Source organism: Sturnus vulgaris, chromosome 2 (assembly GCF_052056855.1).
Source record: "Sturnus vulgaris isolate bStuVul1 chromosome 2, bStuVul1.hap1, whole genome shotgun sequence".
In the NCBI taxonomy this organism is placed as follows: domain Eukaryota; kingdom Metazoa; phylum Chordata; class Aves; order Passeriformes; family Sturnidae; genus Sturnus; species Sturnus vulgaris.
In genome coordinates, this window is record NC_142244.1 from 113326365 (window position 1) to 113343461 (window position 17097).

Genomic DNA, 17097 nt, shown 5'->3' on the forward strand with positions numbered 1-17097 from the left:
CCCATCCCATCCCGTCCTGTCTGACCTGCACATGCCATGCCATGCTATGCCACCTGCTCATGCCATCCCATCCTATCCCGTCCCATCTGACCAGCTCATCCCATCCCATCCCATCCCATCCCATCCCATCCCATCCCATCCCATCCCATCCCATCCCATCCCATGCCTCCCCCGCTCCCTCCCGGCCCTGCTCTGTACTCGAGGTCCTTCCCGTGGGTTGGGTGCACAGGCAGGGCTCACGTTAAAACCTCTTCCAGTTAAAGCCCTAAACCAAAGAAGCCCCAAAAGCACAGACCAGCCACCACCACCCCCGGGCAGTAAATCCCCAGCCTGGCTTGCTGGGCTGAACTCTCCTTCAAGACAGAGAGGTTTTTTTGGGGCGGGATTCCCCCCCTGTTATCAGGAGACATTTACATCAGTGTCTACAAAGCATTCTTCAGAGACTGATGAAAAGTTCTGAAAAGAGCTTTGTCTTCACTTACGAAGAATATTCAGCTTCAGAACGTAATGTATGTCCCATATCAGACAACGCTTTGCACAAGTGACCACAGAACAAAATGTTCAGTGAAAAAGCTTTAACCCTATGGCTCATTTTTCTTCAGAGGAATCTGGTGTGATGATGAACAGGTTGGCCTATGGGAAAGGCTCATTAAATCATCAGAATTCTCACAACAGTTAAGATTTTTAATCTCACAACAGTGAGACTTTTTAATTTTAGTGAACCCCAGAAATTATTTTCTTCTATATTCTCTGGAAAAATACACTGTCTTTTACATTTTCTAGATGGAGTGGTCGGTAAGAGATCCCATGTAGCCATTGCTCAGAACCAACGGTACAATTTGAGCATGCACAGATTAAAATACAATTAAAACCACAGCTGCCTATTTGCAAGTTTTATTGCAACACTTCAGATCTGGCCACTCCTCAGGAGCAAACTTCCTGAGAATGTTATACCCTGCTCCAAAAACTAGCAACTCCCACCCAGTAGGAAGCAGTGGGCAGTCTTGGAAAAAAGCAATGGATTTGTATCATAGATTAAATGTAGAAATTAGAGGATTAAAATTTTCTATCATGTACTGCACACTTGGGTATTTAATAATTACATAAATGAGGAGAAAATAGTTGGGAAAGCAGGTCTTGAGCTTCTATTGTTATGACAGACAAGATGTGCCATCAAAATAGGTCTGTATTTTTAAGGAAAAAAAATGTGATGAAAACAACACTTTGAGCAGTGGCACTGTGCAGTAGAAACTACATTAACTTGTCATAATATGTTGCTTCTGTTGGTATGACTTTCGACTGAATAATAAAATAAAAATGAGCTTCAGAACACACAGAATTACTGAAGTGCTTGGAATGCAACACTTGGAAAGCAACCCTAATGTGGATTTTCTGATTCTTCTTGTTAAGATGTAAATGATTGCCAGCCTCAGCTGCAGGTCACTGTTTTGGGGTTTACCCATATCCTTGTCTTAGAGATGACAAACCATGACGCTATTTCTAAAAACACACACACACACAAATAAATTACTCAGAAAAGGTGATTCAATGTAAAGCTGGCTATGATCTGAATGAATGGGGAAAAAAAACCCTAAAACCCCCAAAACTTGTTAAGATGCCATTTGCTTCATTTAAATCACAGCCTTTTCCCCTCTTCTTTCTCATTTCAGTCATATTCTGCTTTCTGTGAGCAAGTACTGAGTCCTGGTTTTGCTGAAGAACTTTGGACACCGTTAGCATCACTGACTCTTTTCCTACTTCCTCGTCTTTTTGTCATTTTTATAGTATAGGACATTTATGATGCTTGCTATGGCACCTTCTGTGTTCAGGCTCACAGAATTCCTTCCCATCAGCTTCCACAGAGTGCAATCTGCTGTCACTGGTCCTGTGGTGCACGTTGTGGGAGGGGAGAGAAAAGATGGCAAAAGCTGCCAGGAACAAATCCCGAGCAAGCAGCTCCACATGCCAGGTCCTTCCATCTCTTTGAACATCCCCTTTATTCTTAAGATGCTCCAAAAGTACAGAGACATTTTTCAGATCAAGGATAGCTCCTTGCTTGTGCCTTTTCCTCTGAACTGACTGGATACTGAGTTTGTGGAACTGAGGTTTAGAGCACATGGTGCAGTGAGAACTCTCAAATGAAATGTTGTGGCAGGACTTTTGCTTATGAATAATCATTCATCAGAAAGAGTGATTAAGTGTCAGAGCTCATGACTCTTTTAGAAGCTTATTACTACTATCAGTGTATACAGTAGAGAATGTGGGGTTTTTTTTCTTCTCAACTCCTAAGGAGGGAAAGCAAAATTGATTTGGGAAGTAGCTCACGTATATTGATATTAAATATTAACATGAAACACTTGATTTAGAAAGCTTTGGATATTTCCAACATTTTGATACAGTCCAAAAGATTATGCAAAGTCCACAAGAAGCCTTTCTGAGTGATCCAGTAACGTTAAAAACCATTCTGCTTTTGCAGCAAGGCTAAATCTGGTTTGCTAACTTCAATGTCACGTTTCAGTAAACAGAAACTTCTGGAGATTCTTTTTTTTTTATTGTTTCAGCATCTTATCAGTTTGCATCAAGGTGAATATTTTTTAGTATGTCTGCACACTGTTAATCACTTACAGTGTATTACATCACACAACCTGCACCAATACAGAAAAAAATGCATAAAACCATAGAATGATAGAATGGCCTGGGCTGGAAGGGACCTTAAAGACTATAGAATTCCAACAACCTGCCATGAGCAGGAACACAGGAACACCTTCCACTAGACCAGGTTGCTCAGAGCTTCAGCCAACCATGCCTTGAACACATCTGGGGATGGGGCAACCACAACTTCCCTGGGCAGCTTGTGCCAGTGCCTCACCACATTCACAAGTAAAGAATTTCTTCCTAATACCTAATCCAAACTCTCTTTCAGTTTGAATCCATGCCCCCCTCGTCCTGTCTCTACACGCCCTTGTAAAAAGTCCCTCTCCATCATATCAGGGCAAAGTGAGAAACCAGAGAGTGAGAAACGCTGAACTTGCTGGAGCTGACTCTAACAGTCTATTTTTTCATTTTCTGAGGGCGAAAAACCGAAGGAGGCAGGGAAGTGATGGGTTCACGGTTTGTTTCTCCGGCTGTGATGAGTGCCCCAAGCCAGCGGGGCGCTGCAGTACCGCATCCTGCCACGGGAGGGCGACAGCCGCGCTGCCCCGCCCGCTCCCAGGCTGCGAGCACGAACCCTCTGCGCCACTTCGGAACCAAACCAGCCCCAAAAAACACCCCAAAACCCCTCTGAGAGCACCCCAAAGGCACCGGGAGCATCCCGCCTCTGAGAGCACCCCAAAGGCACCGGGAGCATCCCGCCAGGCGACACTGAAACCTCGCGGGGCTGTCCGAGCGTTAGTATGCAAGTGGAGCCTTAAGAGATTTCGTGTGAATAATACCAAAAAGGTCTAAGCTTCTTAGTGCTGCAGGAGTGGAAAATCCCATTTCAGATGTTTGTGCTCATAACTAGGAAAGAGGGGAATGAAGGGTTTTGGTTTTAAGCAGCTAAAGCGCTGTCCAACTGCAAGACAAGTGGGATGTAGCACTTAAGTAATGACTGTTTTGGTGTCAAGTTACGCCCTAAAATGTACAGCGATCTTACTAAATGAGTAACAGCAGGGTCTGCCCTCTATCTAGTAATAAAAAGCAAAACAAAACAAAAAATAACGTTCCAAAATTAATAATAACAATCTATGATAAAATGTATAGTAAAACAGTTCATTATTATAAATACTCCATTAAAATATTGTGATTCAACTTTCTTGACGGTTTTTTTACATTCTTAGACCAATTTTACTTATGAAAGTAAGCATCTCTTTATTTAAAGGTGTTAGGAGCTCATGCTATTGCAAGTTTACTCAGCACAGCTGTTAAACTCTTAATTCTTCTTCCACTGCTCTAAGGAAAATTAAATGCTGCAGATGTTATCCTTTATAATGCCATATATACAGAATCAGTTCCTCATTTGCAGGGCAAGTTATTTATTTTTTCCTACTGATCTTCAAGGCAATCATGATCATTAGGCATTGCCAGGGTTAAATAAACATGACCTAAAGTGATCACAAGTCAGAAGTTATGTGAAAGAGATATTCTCATGTCAATAAGTGGAAATCTAGGAACTGCACTTGAAATATTTCAAACAAATCCCTCTCTTCAGATGAAATCATATTAAGAACACAAGTGAAAAGGCAGAAATAGACCTGAAACTAAAACATTTCCTGTCTCTGAGATATATTTGAACTAGACAGTCTACATTATTAAAGAGGCTAGTGGTCACAGATAATCAATAGGTTAAACTCCATAAAATAAAGAAAACCCAAAACCCAAAATGGCAACAAGAAGACAAAAAAACCCAAAAAAACCCCACCCAACCAAGCAAACAAACAAAACAAAACAAACAAACAAAAATGAATACTCTTATACTCTCTGAAATTTTTTACCCATTCCAGCTCCACATGCCTGACCCTCTTTCACTCCAGAGCAACACCCCTGTGTCAGGATCCTGCGTGTGCCCTGGCAGCATTTCTGCAGCGTGCAGCCCGGACAAGCCCACCTGCCAGGAATTCCCCTAAGGACAACTGCAAGGAGCTTAAGAAGATTTGCATCCATTCATAAAAGATCCCTTTGCTTAAGATGAAGCCAATGTGGAACGGCATGCAGGAACTTGGGGTACTTTCAGGGCTATTGCCTAATTTTCCAGAGCCCCAAGCCCATGCAATTCCCAGTTCTCACAGGGAAGGAGGGCACTGAACATCACTTCAGAGCAATCCCTGCTATCCAGCACCATTATTGCCTGACACTGTTTTGCTCCAAGCCTTCCTCACCTCATGAAACCTCTCCTTCTCCCATCCCACAAAAAGGGAACAAACAGCACGTTTTGAAAACGTTCAGTGGAGAACTATTGCCAAGGATTATCTGAGACTGAGGAGCAATCCCTGCACCATGATCTAGTGCAAAACCCAACTTCACAGCTCTTATACCTTGCTGTAAATCCACTGTTACCCCCAACCTCTCTGATGCTTCCCATGCTTTTGCAGCTACCCTCCCAGATTTCCATTCAAACCTGGGTGTTTCCTCAGGCTTGCACATGATAAAGACCCACTGAAGCCAACAGAAACACTCCTCCACCTATCCCACAACCCCATTCCAGGGTCTCCTCCAGATCAAACCTCAGGATATCTGAGCATCTAAGAACCAGCTGTTGTTCTAAGACCATACCAACATCCCACAGCCAACTCGTCACAAGCAGACACTTTTTAACAGTAAGAGAAACATCATGAAATTAAACAAAAAAATTGGAAAGTCACGCAGCTTTATTACTCATGTATAGCACCAGCCTCTTAGAAAAAAAGTAAGGCTCAAATAGTTTTTATTTAAATACTGCAAATTAGTGAGCAGGAGCAATGATACCAGTAAAACATGGGCATTTGTATGATTTTATTTCAAAATAAAGTTCTCAACCCTAGACCACGAGGAGCTTTTCAGAGCTGCAGGTGGGAGCTAGGAACACTTGCCTGCCTTTTTCATCTTAGAAAACTCTGGGCACATCTTTAAATAGGAGTAATTCAGAACTTCAGAGAGTATCTGAGCTCTTCTAGTAAGGAAAAAAAAAAACCAGTAAGGAAGAAAATTTTGCATAGTTATGTTTAAAGAGAGTGTGGCACAATATCCAAACATAAAACCAGTTAAACCCCACTTTTATCTGTCACACCCACCAGGCATTTTTACTCTGCACTCTTTCATTTATATTAAGTGCATTTACTACTGGTTTTCAATCTGTTTTCTTGCTAAGACATTATATAACAGGAATTAAGGAGTCAGAGCCCTTTGAAGCACCCTCAGCACATGAGAAGACTCATTCAGCAGGTTGTTAGACACAATGAAAGAGAAGATGCATGAAACCAAGAGCACTTGCACAATCCTCCTCCCCAGTCATCTGCTTTGTCTCTGCCACCTTTCTTTTAGGTTTTGGTCAGCAGAGTTTAAAGAGCTCCAGCTTTGTGAATCTTTGGGGTTTTTTTTAAGACATATCTAACCACCAACGTGTACAAAAGCAGCCACCCAAAGCTGAACGGAGTTTTTATCCTGAACTGCTGTACTGGTCCTTTAACTTTTTATGACTCATAGTTCAAGTATTTGGGAATTCCCCTCTAAATATGAGTTTGACACACTTGCATTATGGAAAGTTATTTTATTCAAAAAGTAACAAAATGCAATATTCATGCAATACCCAGGTCTATATTTAACACCACACAATTGGGATTTTCTTTTTTTCTTCTTTTTTTTTTTTTTTTTTTGCAATAACACTTCTAATTAAAGACAGATAAAAAAAATCGAGAACAAGACTGAATAGCAGAAGTAGCAGCATTGAAAGAGACAATCACAGTATTACACATCCAAGCAAGTCAGGATTTCTTTTTTTTTTAACTATTCAAACAATGTTAGAGCTGTTTACCTTCTTCCCTGGACCCCCCAGTTGCATGTAAGAGTGCACAGCTTCTCTCTTACCTGTGTGCTGGTCCTTTCTTGGTCGGCTGGCTACTCATCAGGGATCACCTGACTAAATCCTGGAAAGAAATTAAAATATAATCAGCTGACCACCCTTGCTCACTGGCTTCCAGCTTAAATACTCCTCTCCACAGCACTCTGTCATGTGAGGCAGGACAGAACCAGCTGTCATTGCTCCAGAAAAAAGGGAAATGGGCCCCTCCGTTTCCACCTCCTTCCTTCCTCCTCGCTCACTCTTTCCTATCTGTCCCTGCCTCCGACCTCCTCCCTTTTTCTCATTCTTCCACTTTGCTCATTCACTGCCCGCCTGGCTGGGGTCTCCCAGGGGAAGCCGCATTCCACAGCGCACAAGCATTTCCCCTGCATCCCGAGGTTTCTCAACAAGCTGCCTACACATTTGTACTGGGGGAAAAAAAAAAAAAAAAAAAAAAGGAAGAGAAAAAAATAAATCAGAGAAAAACAGAGAAAAGGCACCACATTCCACAACCCTCAGTCAGCCCTGGCAGACTACGAGACATTTTCAGTCACACAGCACAAAATGCATTAGTCAGAGCTGGAGGACCACACACTTTGTACCACTACCATGCTAACAGAGAATGGTCTGAGCAGAGCCACAGGAAAAAGGAAAGGAGGGGTTCCTATTGGTGCTTCCATTTTACATGGGGTGGTCACCTAAGAGCATGAAAAATCCGCAGGAAAAGGCCCACAGTTGACATTCCCAGCAGAAACAATGTGGACGTGGGCAGCGGGGAAAGCTCTGCGCTCACGGAGCGCGACCTTTGCCGAAAGGACTCCCCCTCCAGCAGAGTGTGTTATTCCAAAGACTGCAAGACATTATCTAAATCAGAACTTCTATCTCCCCGATGGTTTGTGCATAGGAAATGCAAGCCTAGAAAAAGTGAAAGTAATACTGCATGATTCAGATTCCCCGAAACCACATATACTTTCAGTTCAGACTCCGCTCTTCTTCGCCGCTCCTTACAGCTCTGCAGCTTTATCCATCTATGGAGTTTTGTTTCCTCTACTTACGCAGTTTCAGCCCTCCGTGCTCGCAGGGAATCTGATCAGCAAGAAACGAGGAGGGAGCTCGGAGTAAAAAAAAAAAAAAACAACCAAAAAAAAACCCTCTCGGTCCTCATCCCAATGACCTAATCACTCATCTATCTGCTCACTGCTTCCGTCCCCCACACGCACTGATCTCCTGCCCGAAGGCGTTTCAGGAGTGAGGACACGGCTTGGGAGAACACACCGCTCCCAAAATCGCATCGGAGAGGAACAGCGCTGCGAGGAGCACGCGTTTGTGTCCGCTGGGAACAGCAGCACCGCGGAGCCCCCAGACCCAAATTCCCTGCTCCCAGCCGCGAATTCCTTCCTTTCAGCCCCAAATTCCTGACTCCCAGCCCCGAATTCCCGGCTCCCAGCCCCGAATTCCTGACTCCCAGCCCCGAATTCCCGGCTCCCAGCCCCGAATTCCCTACTCTCAGCCCCAAATCCCCGACTCCCAGCCCCAAATTCCTGACTCCCAGCCCCGAATTCCCTCCTCTCAGCCCCAAATTCCTGACTCCCAGCCCCGAATTCCCTCCTCTCAGCCCCAAATTCCCGGCTCCCAGCCCCGAATTCCCTCCTCTCAGCCCCGAATTACCGGCTCCTAGCCTCGAATTCCCTGGTCCTAACCCAAATTCCCGACTCCCAACCCCAAATTCCCGGCTCCCATCCCCGAATTCCCGGCTCCTCACGGGACTGTCCGTAACACACCCTGCCAAGAGCCAGGGGCTTAACCCGGAGTCAGAGAAGAGTAGGGAGGCGGGGGGAAGATGGGGAGAACCCTCAAGCGCCTGCACTGGAATTTCTCTTCAGAAAAGTCCATGCTTTAATGAAAGACTGATACTAGATACCACAAAGAAACTTTTATTTCTGTACGCACATGACTCAGATGCATTTTCTGTGTGGGTTATGTGGTTGTGTTATGTTTCATCTTAAAAAACTGTTTCAAAGAGACCTTTAAACATTAGTTTTAAGAAAAACTCGATGTGTTTATGTACAGTGAGTGTTTTAAAACTGCCTTTTATTGCACAATGCTGTATAAAGCAGAGACACTAATGTCTGTTTTCATTATAGACATAATTTGAATCTAATACTAAACACAATAATCTGTAAAAATATTTATTTTAAATTACATCCCTAAATAGTTCCCAGAAAAGTAAACAAACTGAACCCTTCAGCAAAACAGATCCCCTTAGTTACAATATTGTTATCTGCCCTCTCTTCTCATTTTCTCGATTTTGAAAATGCATTTACTCACTGCGTTATTGACTTAGATGCATTAGTTTATAAAATAAATGGTAGCTGCTGTTGTGGAGTATTTCAGCAGAGGAAGGCTGTCCAGAACTGCCTCAGAGACCGAACACTGTCGCCATTATAACAAAAGCATTAAAATGAATAATTCATGAGCAGAGGAAGTACCCTACCATTAAAAGGCACCGACTATTTCATGAATTGTCCAAAAGCTACCCCTTTTACTGCCCAGTTCCTCTTACTACTTAACTATGCTTCATTTTTCTAAAATGGCATCAAGCAGTAATCAGCAGAAACACACGGAGCACTTGTAGGAGACTTTCCTGAGGAGTAAGAAATGACGGCTAAGAAGTGAGCCAGAGAGAAGGAAGGAAATAAAAGTATGTCTGATGATGGATAGATCAAGGAAATGAGACTTGAGACTTGAAGGGGCTTTTCCAAATTGTCCATTTGAATCTTGAGAAGGAAGAACATCGACAAATATTATTTGCAGAAATAAAGGCAATCAGTTCTTTGCCTTTATCCTGTACCTTCTTTTTCAGGATCCCAAGGCATCATGAAAATGCTCAGGAATTAAAAAGCCCCGTTACTGAGGATTTTCAGAACTTTCCTCCTGTTTATAGGTGCAGAACATAAGATCTCAAGAAGACTAAATTGTTTTCTCCAGGTCACACAGGAAGGCTTGGAGACTGAGGCAAGAATAGAGCTTCATCCCCTGGCTACCAGTCCTGTGCCCAACAAAAAGAGCAACTTCCTTGCTTTATGCTAACAAGCATCAAAAAGTTCAACAGTCCTGCAGGTTTTTAACCCAATAAAATGAACAGTGGTGCACAGGCATTTTCTGCAGGGATAGAGGAACATTCTGAACCATTAACCTCACATTACACCAGAATTATGAGCTAACTTAAGTTTTGAATAAAGTATTTAAAGGAATTTGGCCTGGAGTAGCAAAGAGCATCTGCTGCTCATGTTTCTTTTATCTGCTGCAGGAAACACACGTACAGTGCCTGGAAGGAGATTTATTTCTAACTTTCAAACTTTTCAAGACATTCAAAACTGGTACACTAACATTAATAAACTTCTCAGATTTAATTTGAACCAACACCCAGTTCTTAAAATTGAAGAAATTGCATCTCTAAGCCACTCTGCCAAATGGGACAGCATTCCATAATGCTGAGCAAAAACCATCCTAAACATCTTTACTTACATGGGTCGCTTTCTAGGTGTCCTACTCTCTTACACTATTGGGAAGAACTCAAACACAATTCTTATTCCAAGGCTCTCATTGCAACAAGTTCACCAATTATGTGGTAGCAAGCCCATAAATACTGAAATACAAAAACATGCCCCCAAGGCATCATGGATGGAATGAAAACATGAGGTGTAACTTTGCAAGATCAGACACTGTCACTGGTCAACTTACTGATGATCCTGGGCTTTTTATTTTTAAACCAGTTGGCTTCTTTGCAGAGCATTGGTAAGCACTTTTTTGATTGTGACTTTACAATTTCTAGGGGTTTTTTTTCTCTTTTTAAAAAATTTCAATAGCATCAATTTGAGAGAGATGCTCTTTTGATCTGGTATTAGATGGATGACTTTCATTCTGCCAAAAAATTTGCCCTTCAGTCAACTCAGAGCTGCTCCCACAGCAAGTCCTCACAGGAATAAGGAAATGCTCTTTAACAGCTAGAACAATCTGTACAGTTAAACATATTTTTAGTCATCAGTCCCCAAGGAACTGTGAGTAGAACTGAACTACAAAACAAATATTAAAAAATCCCATATTTTTTTGTTACATATAATTAATTAGCCCAGCTCACAGCAAGCAGGTTTATTGTAACTGATAGGCTATTTTAGTATAAATGACCATTAATGGTTTGATAACTTGTGGCAGGAAGAAAGAGGAGGAAAACCCACTAAATACTTATGATAACTCTTCCAAAGATGGAAGAGCTCTTTTTAAAAATTACACCAAAAAAAACCCAAAACCAAACAACCAAAAAACAGTTAAGGAAAGAAATTCTGTGAACACTTCAAGTTTATCTCCTTCAAAATATTTATCTTGAGTCAACATTACAGGAGAAATTCCTTGTTGACAAAAACCAGTATGAGTGTGTCCACCAAACCAGCAACCTCCACCAGGGCATCCAGACTACTGAGTCACTACCTAAACACAAGTGTTCCAGAGAACAAATAGCATCAAATAGATTACTTCAGAGAAAACAATGAGAAAGATCACCACTACTTCTACTTGGAAGCAGATGAAAAAAAAGGAAGGTGAAGAAAAGGAAAGGAAATAAAAAGTCATCATGTCTGCAATCAGAGCAAAATTTCCAAGTGAAAGGAACTCAATCAGCATTTTGCTACTTGGACAGGAGGGAGAGGGGATGGGAAGAGACAGGAGAGACCTGTAGAGCAGTAACAATCAGATTGGTACATTGTTCAGTATGCACAACTGTCTCAAAATTACATTATGGCTTCAAGCAAGAACAAATGGAATTATATAAACCAGTGTAATGATAAGGCAATCAAGCACAAAAGAAAAAATAAGAAATCAGAGGTTAAAGAAGTTATCCAAGCTGTATCAGCTATACAAAAATAACCCATCTGCTCTCAGTTTGCCAAAATTGTGGTCAGATAATGTATACAAATTTATATCTAGGAGCTTAGATATGTTTAGAGAGTTCTGGTATTTGTTTTACCTCCAGTGAGAGAATTTATGTTCCACAGAGCAGTGGTGTTTGCTGTTGTTTACTTGTATCAGCAAACACCAGAGATGTGTGGACTGTGCACTGAACTGCTCACACACCTTTCAGTGCTACAGAGGAACAGAACTATTACCTAAGCCTTCTAAAACAAAAAACAGTTTTAGATATTAATATAAATTAATTCTATAAATCATAAAACAACTTATAGAGGACATTTTGAGGGCTAAATAAACAGACGTAGATGCAAGAGTAGTGAAGGTAATTTTCACCTTCTTTATTGTAAAGAAATACCTCAGAGGAGGCATGTCAGCATATCTACAAGATCCCAAAATAGTTTAGGTTGGAAAAAAACCTCTGGAGGTCATTTGGTCCAACCTCCATGCCCAAACAGGGGCACCTGCAGACTATTGCCCAGGACCACCTTCAGAGAGCTTTTGAACACCTCCAAAAAGATGGAGGTGTAGAAACTCTACAGCCTCTCTGGGTAACCTGTGCCAGAGAAAAAGTGATTCCTAATGTTCAGGTGGAGCCTCCTGTGCTTCAGTTTGGGGCCACTGTCTCTGTTCCTGTCACTGTGCAACACTGAGAAGAGCCTGGCTCTGTCCTGCTTTGCAAAAGCCCTTCAGGCATTTGAGCACATTTATGCTCCTCCCTCAAAGCCTTCTCTTCTCCAGGCAGAACAGCCCCAGCTCTCTCAGCCTTTGCTCACAGGTGAGATGCTCCAGACCCTTCATCACTTTTGTGTCCCTTCACTTGAAGGGAAGTCTCTAGTAGCTCCATCTCTCTTTTACTGGGGAGTCCAAAACAGGACCCAACACTCCAGATGTGGCCTCATCAGGGCTGAGCAGAGGAAGGATCCCCTTAGGATCCCCTTCCTTCTCCTGCTGAACAGCACTCCTGCTAACACAGCCCAGGATGCAATTAGCCCTTTTCAAGGCTACATTGTTGGCTTGTGCTCAGTTTGGTGCCCACCAGCACCCCTGGGCCATTTCTGGGAGCTGTTCCTCCCCAGGGGCAGAGTTTGTGCTTGCCTCTGTAGGTCCTGCAGGGGTACAGGTCTTTGAAGAAAGGAAAAGTTGCATACTTGGACTAAGGTGCACACTGCTTTCCTTGACACCATTACTTCTTACTTTCAGATACAGGCTGGACTTCCTGACAAGGAATCCCTCAGCCTCACTATTCTCTTCCTCTCCATCTCAAATACCAGTTATTCCCTGGAGTAGAAAAGGTAAGATTTTAGTAATTTAGGTAATTTCTGTTGCCTTGACATTTCCTGCCTCTTTCATAGTTTTCCAGCATTTTGAGAGAGTGGGCTTAGAACAGAGAACTTAGAAAGGAAATATATGTAGAATATTTCCATTATTAAAAGTAATAAAGTCACTCAGGTATTTGCTTGTAGGATGTCCTCATGGTGTTTTCCAACAGAACTGAAGCAGCCAAAGCTCTCTGAGTTTGATGAACTGGTAGAGTCCCAGTGCAGTCTCTGAAATGTCAAACTTCGTAGGAAGGAGAGCAGAAAATGTTTTCTTTGGGTCTTCTTATCAGACAATCTACTGTCAAAGGGTGGCTAGCTACCAAACAAACAGCTACTCTGACACAAATACAGTAACCACAAATTCTCCTCAGATCTTACAGGTACAATTCAGTCCCTCCAGTCCAGTTTTCTGGTGCCATCTGTCCCCTGACCTCCCACAGCCAGGTCTCCAAACTCCAGAGGGCTCAGGATCTGCCCCAGAGCTGCACACCCCATACAAAGCCCTGGGACACACTGCAGCATCCCAAAGAGCACTGAACAATGATGTGCAGGCACCAGAACCCACCCTAAGCACCTCAAATTACAATGTGACTCCTTTTCATGCTCATATTTGAATCATCTGGGCAAGATGTGTGTCCGAGACCTTAAATCTCTTTATCACATAAGCATACATGTTGTCTGTCCCAAAGAAAGAGCAATTATGCCCAGCCATAACTAGAAACTACTTATAATTCAACAAGACACAGAGGCAAATCTAGGCCACCTCACCACAGCATAAAAAGGGAAACAAACTGCTTTTTTTCCAAAGTAGGAGAGGCAAGTGATTTTTCTTACAGCACGAAGTCCACCAAGAGACATTGGCAGCACAAAAAATAATCAGCCAAAACAGAACAGAGTCCTGCACCTGTGCCTTATACTCCCACTGATATTGCATACACTCTGTCCCACAAAAATAATTCCATTGCCAGAGCTTGGATTTTCCTCACATCTTTTCCAGTGACCTCCATATTTTCAAATCCGGTTTTATACTCTGGAATATTTACAGACCCATGATCTTCTAATTAAAGAAAAAAAAGAAAAAGAGGAAAGGTGTCTTCAAATATTTCTTCTTTGCTATTAATACCCTTCTGAAAACAATTAAAAGCTTCTCCAGACCAACATTTCTAAGAAAAATATGAACTCAGTCACTTGGCTCAGAAAGGTGCAGGGATATTGTAGCTCTGAACTGGCTCCTCAGGGACCAGCACCAGTTTAAGTGCATTGACATTTATTCAGCTTCCTTAGAGAGGCCAATAAAGCCAATCAAGGAACACAGCACCAATAATTACTCTCATTTCTACTGCAGTATTTTCAGGTGCTGAAGTTTCAGGCTTTGGTGCTGACATCTTCTGTTTGATACACAATACTAATTTTGAGATTTTTCTGTGAATGGACACCCTTAAAGCCTTGTTTTGGGGCTCAATGGCTCTGATATGCCATGCTGTGAATAATCTCACTGTGCTGGGTGCAGGCACACAAAAAGGAGGACTGTAACAGCTCTCTCATACCTGGACTGCTCCTGTACAAGTGAATTTTTGTCCCATGTATACAAAACCAGGAAGAATATTTATTGCATGTGTCTATAGAAACATCTGCTCAGTACTTTTCAGCACGGTTGTATTTGTTGCATCATCACAAGCAATGATTACACTCAAAATGAAGTCCTGAAGTGACTCCCAGTAGAAAGGAAGGAAGAAAATTTCAGGGCCTCCTATTTATTGTTCTTTTCCAGTTCCATCTCACTGGGATTATTCAGGACATCAAAAACTTATCAGCATAAACAAGACTGATGACCAGTGAGCAGCACTCTGGTCTCTGTTTTATTCTACCAAGCTGTCTTATAAACAATTAATGCTATAATTAATAAGCAGTGACATTCATCAACAAGAACTGCGCTTGGTTTCACTGGCGATGTATCAAAAAATTAAGTATGCTACTTAATATCAAAAAAGGTTAACTTTGGTTAAGTTTTTTTAAAAATTTAAATGGAGAAGAAATGCGAGTTGAAGTTCTCTGGTCTTTGAGAAACTGTCATTATTTTGTTCCAGTTTAAAAAGTTTCAACAGCTAATTTCAAAAATTTATCCTGTACAAACGTGAGGTATTAATTAAAATTCAAATAGCTTGTTCACAGTTTTTATGGCTAGAAGCCTAATTCTTTTCTATAACATGTCATTATTTAAATCTAGTCTTATTTAATTTGAGTACCATGGGAAAATAAAAGAAAGGAGAGGACCTTGGCAAACCGAATGAATGTCACATTTCAAGGAAGAGTGGAGAGCAAGGACAGGACAGAGAGAAAGAGAAGGAGTTTTCAAGTCCTAAGGAATGTAAAATTTGCTTATGCAAGTCCTTAAATATAGTGTCCACTGTACCTAAACAACAAGACTGAAAGCCATGATTTTGAAAGGAATTATCTCAATTACTTTCTGAATCTGTCTTTCAGGTTGTGGGCCAGATGGAGGCACATGTGGGCTTGCCAAGTGACCAGATTTTAGAACTTTTCTTAACTACTTATCTTAGGAAAACTTTATTCTGAATTAGTATTCCCAGTTTCTTAATGCTTTTACGGAATCCTTAAAGAGGTAAAAAGGCACACAGGTCTGTACAGAATTAGTGCTTCTCAAAATGTACAGTGCACAAAAAGATATCTTAAACGTGTGAAGCTGAGCACTCAAAAGGCAGATGGGGCCACACTGAAGGACCCTTGAGCACCTGTAAATCCATCTTGCTTTGTGTGTGCACATACCACAAGAAAAATCCTCAGTTACTATTCATAACCTGGATATTTTTTCCTTTTTTCGTTATTTTCTTGAACAGGTCCATCCCAGTCAGTGCACAAGATTACTGGCTGTTTGTTCAACAAGCAAAGGGATATTCCAGTTTACTCTGCCATTCAGCAGATGGCCACAGACTTTCCTGCCATCTCCTATTTAACTCCAGCTTTGAGACTGCAAATTTCTTCACGGGTTTATCACCACCATATGGATACTGGGAACATGAGTTCCATAATATTTGTAAGCACCACCCCCTATGAAAAAAGGAAGAAGAACTATTTCAATGTCACACCTGGGGAATTGAGGCGTAAAGAGAGCAAGGCTTGGATAACTGTGGTCATCCAATTTAAGCTATAGCAAAAAAATGAGAAATGGTGCCAGGTGACCACAACAGGCTGAGCTGTACTGAAATCATTCAGCTGCTTCCAAACCACCCCAGCCATGCCCACAGCAAGACCCTCCCACAGATCTTGGCTAGGGGCAACCACGTCTGAGCAAGGTGTCTCCAACCAGGAGCCAGACACCTTCAAAATGCAGCTGTTTCTGACCTCAGGGAAGGAGAAGAGGCTGCTCAGCAATGCCAACAATCAAGCAGTGAGATGCTCTGAAAATGGGATAAAGGAGTAGGGAAAACAGCTTTGCAGCAGTGGTGAGGGATTGGACTGTCTCACAGACCTCTGGGAGAGAGGCAGGAGGAGAGCCCCTGGGCAACCCTCAGTTGTCCTTCCTTTTTTCTTTCTCCTTCACAATATAGCTTTCAGAATCTACAGATGTCAAATTTTGATGTACCCCCATGCAAATTCACCTGAGCTAGTGAGTGCAAGAAGGAACTCCTGTAGAATAAATATCATGTGTACACATAATTAGATCCTCTAACGTGGCTATATAATCAGAACTACAGTGAGCTAAGACAGCATAGGAAAAATTAATCCCAACTTTGGATAATTTTTAGCACCTACCTTATTACTTTACTACCTTATTACGCAATGTATTTTTATTACGAATATTTTTTTAAAACCCCAGGGAAAAAATGTAGGGAACAAATGCTCATAGGGAAATGGCCCAACGTGGAACAGCTGAATCCACACTACATTTGTCTCTGTCATTTGCAGTAATGGAGGGAATAAATACAGCAGTGAGATGCTCTCATCCGTGCAAGCCATCATTTTGACAGTGGGTCAGCTACACAAGACATCTAGGAAAAGACAGGAGGCTCTGCTCAGAAATCTTTGGCTCTTCACTGCAGGGAGCAGTGCACCTGAGTTGCATACAACTTTTGACCCATTTCCTCAGCCTTGACATTTTCCGCTTCTATACTTTTCATTTTTTTCCTTCCAGGACTTGTTCTTCATCCACTCTTAAGCTTCCAAGCACTAGCCCTCATCATTATCCTGTTTTCCCATTGCCCCCAGCTCCTCATTTCGTTCCAGTCTAGTCTAGATCTCCTTTCTCTCTTAAGACTTCTTTCTTAAATTCCCTGT

General features: G+C 42.0%; 1 long non-coding RNA gene across 2 annotated transcripts in view; it reads right to left on the reverse strand.

The window, feature by feature from the left end:
- Nucleotides 1-5635: 5635 nt before the first annotated feature.
- LOC106853503 (uncharacterized) overlaps nt 5636-17097 on the reverse strand; it is a 36814-nt gene continuing 25352 nt past the window's right edge. For both annotated transcript variants that reach the window (XR_001403143.2, XR_015801858.1), the window contains exon 3: nt 5636-6602. This is a non-coding gene — a long non-coding RNA (uncharacterized LOC106853503). The remainder of the gene's footprint in view (nt 6603-17097) is intronic.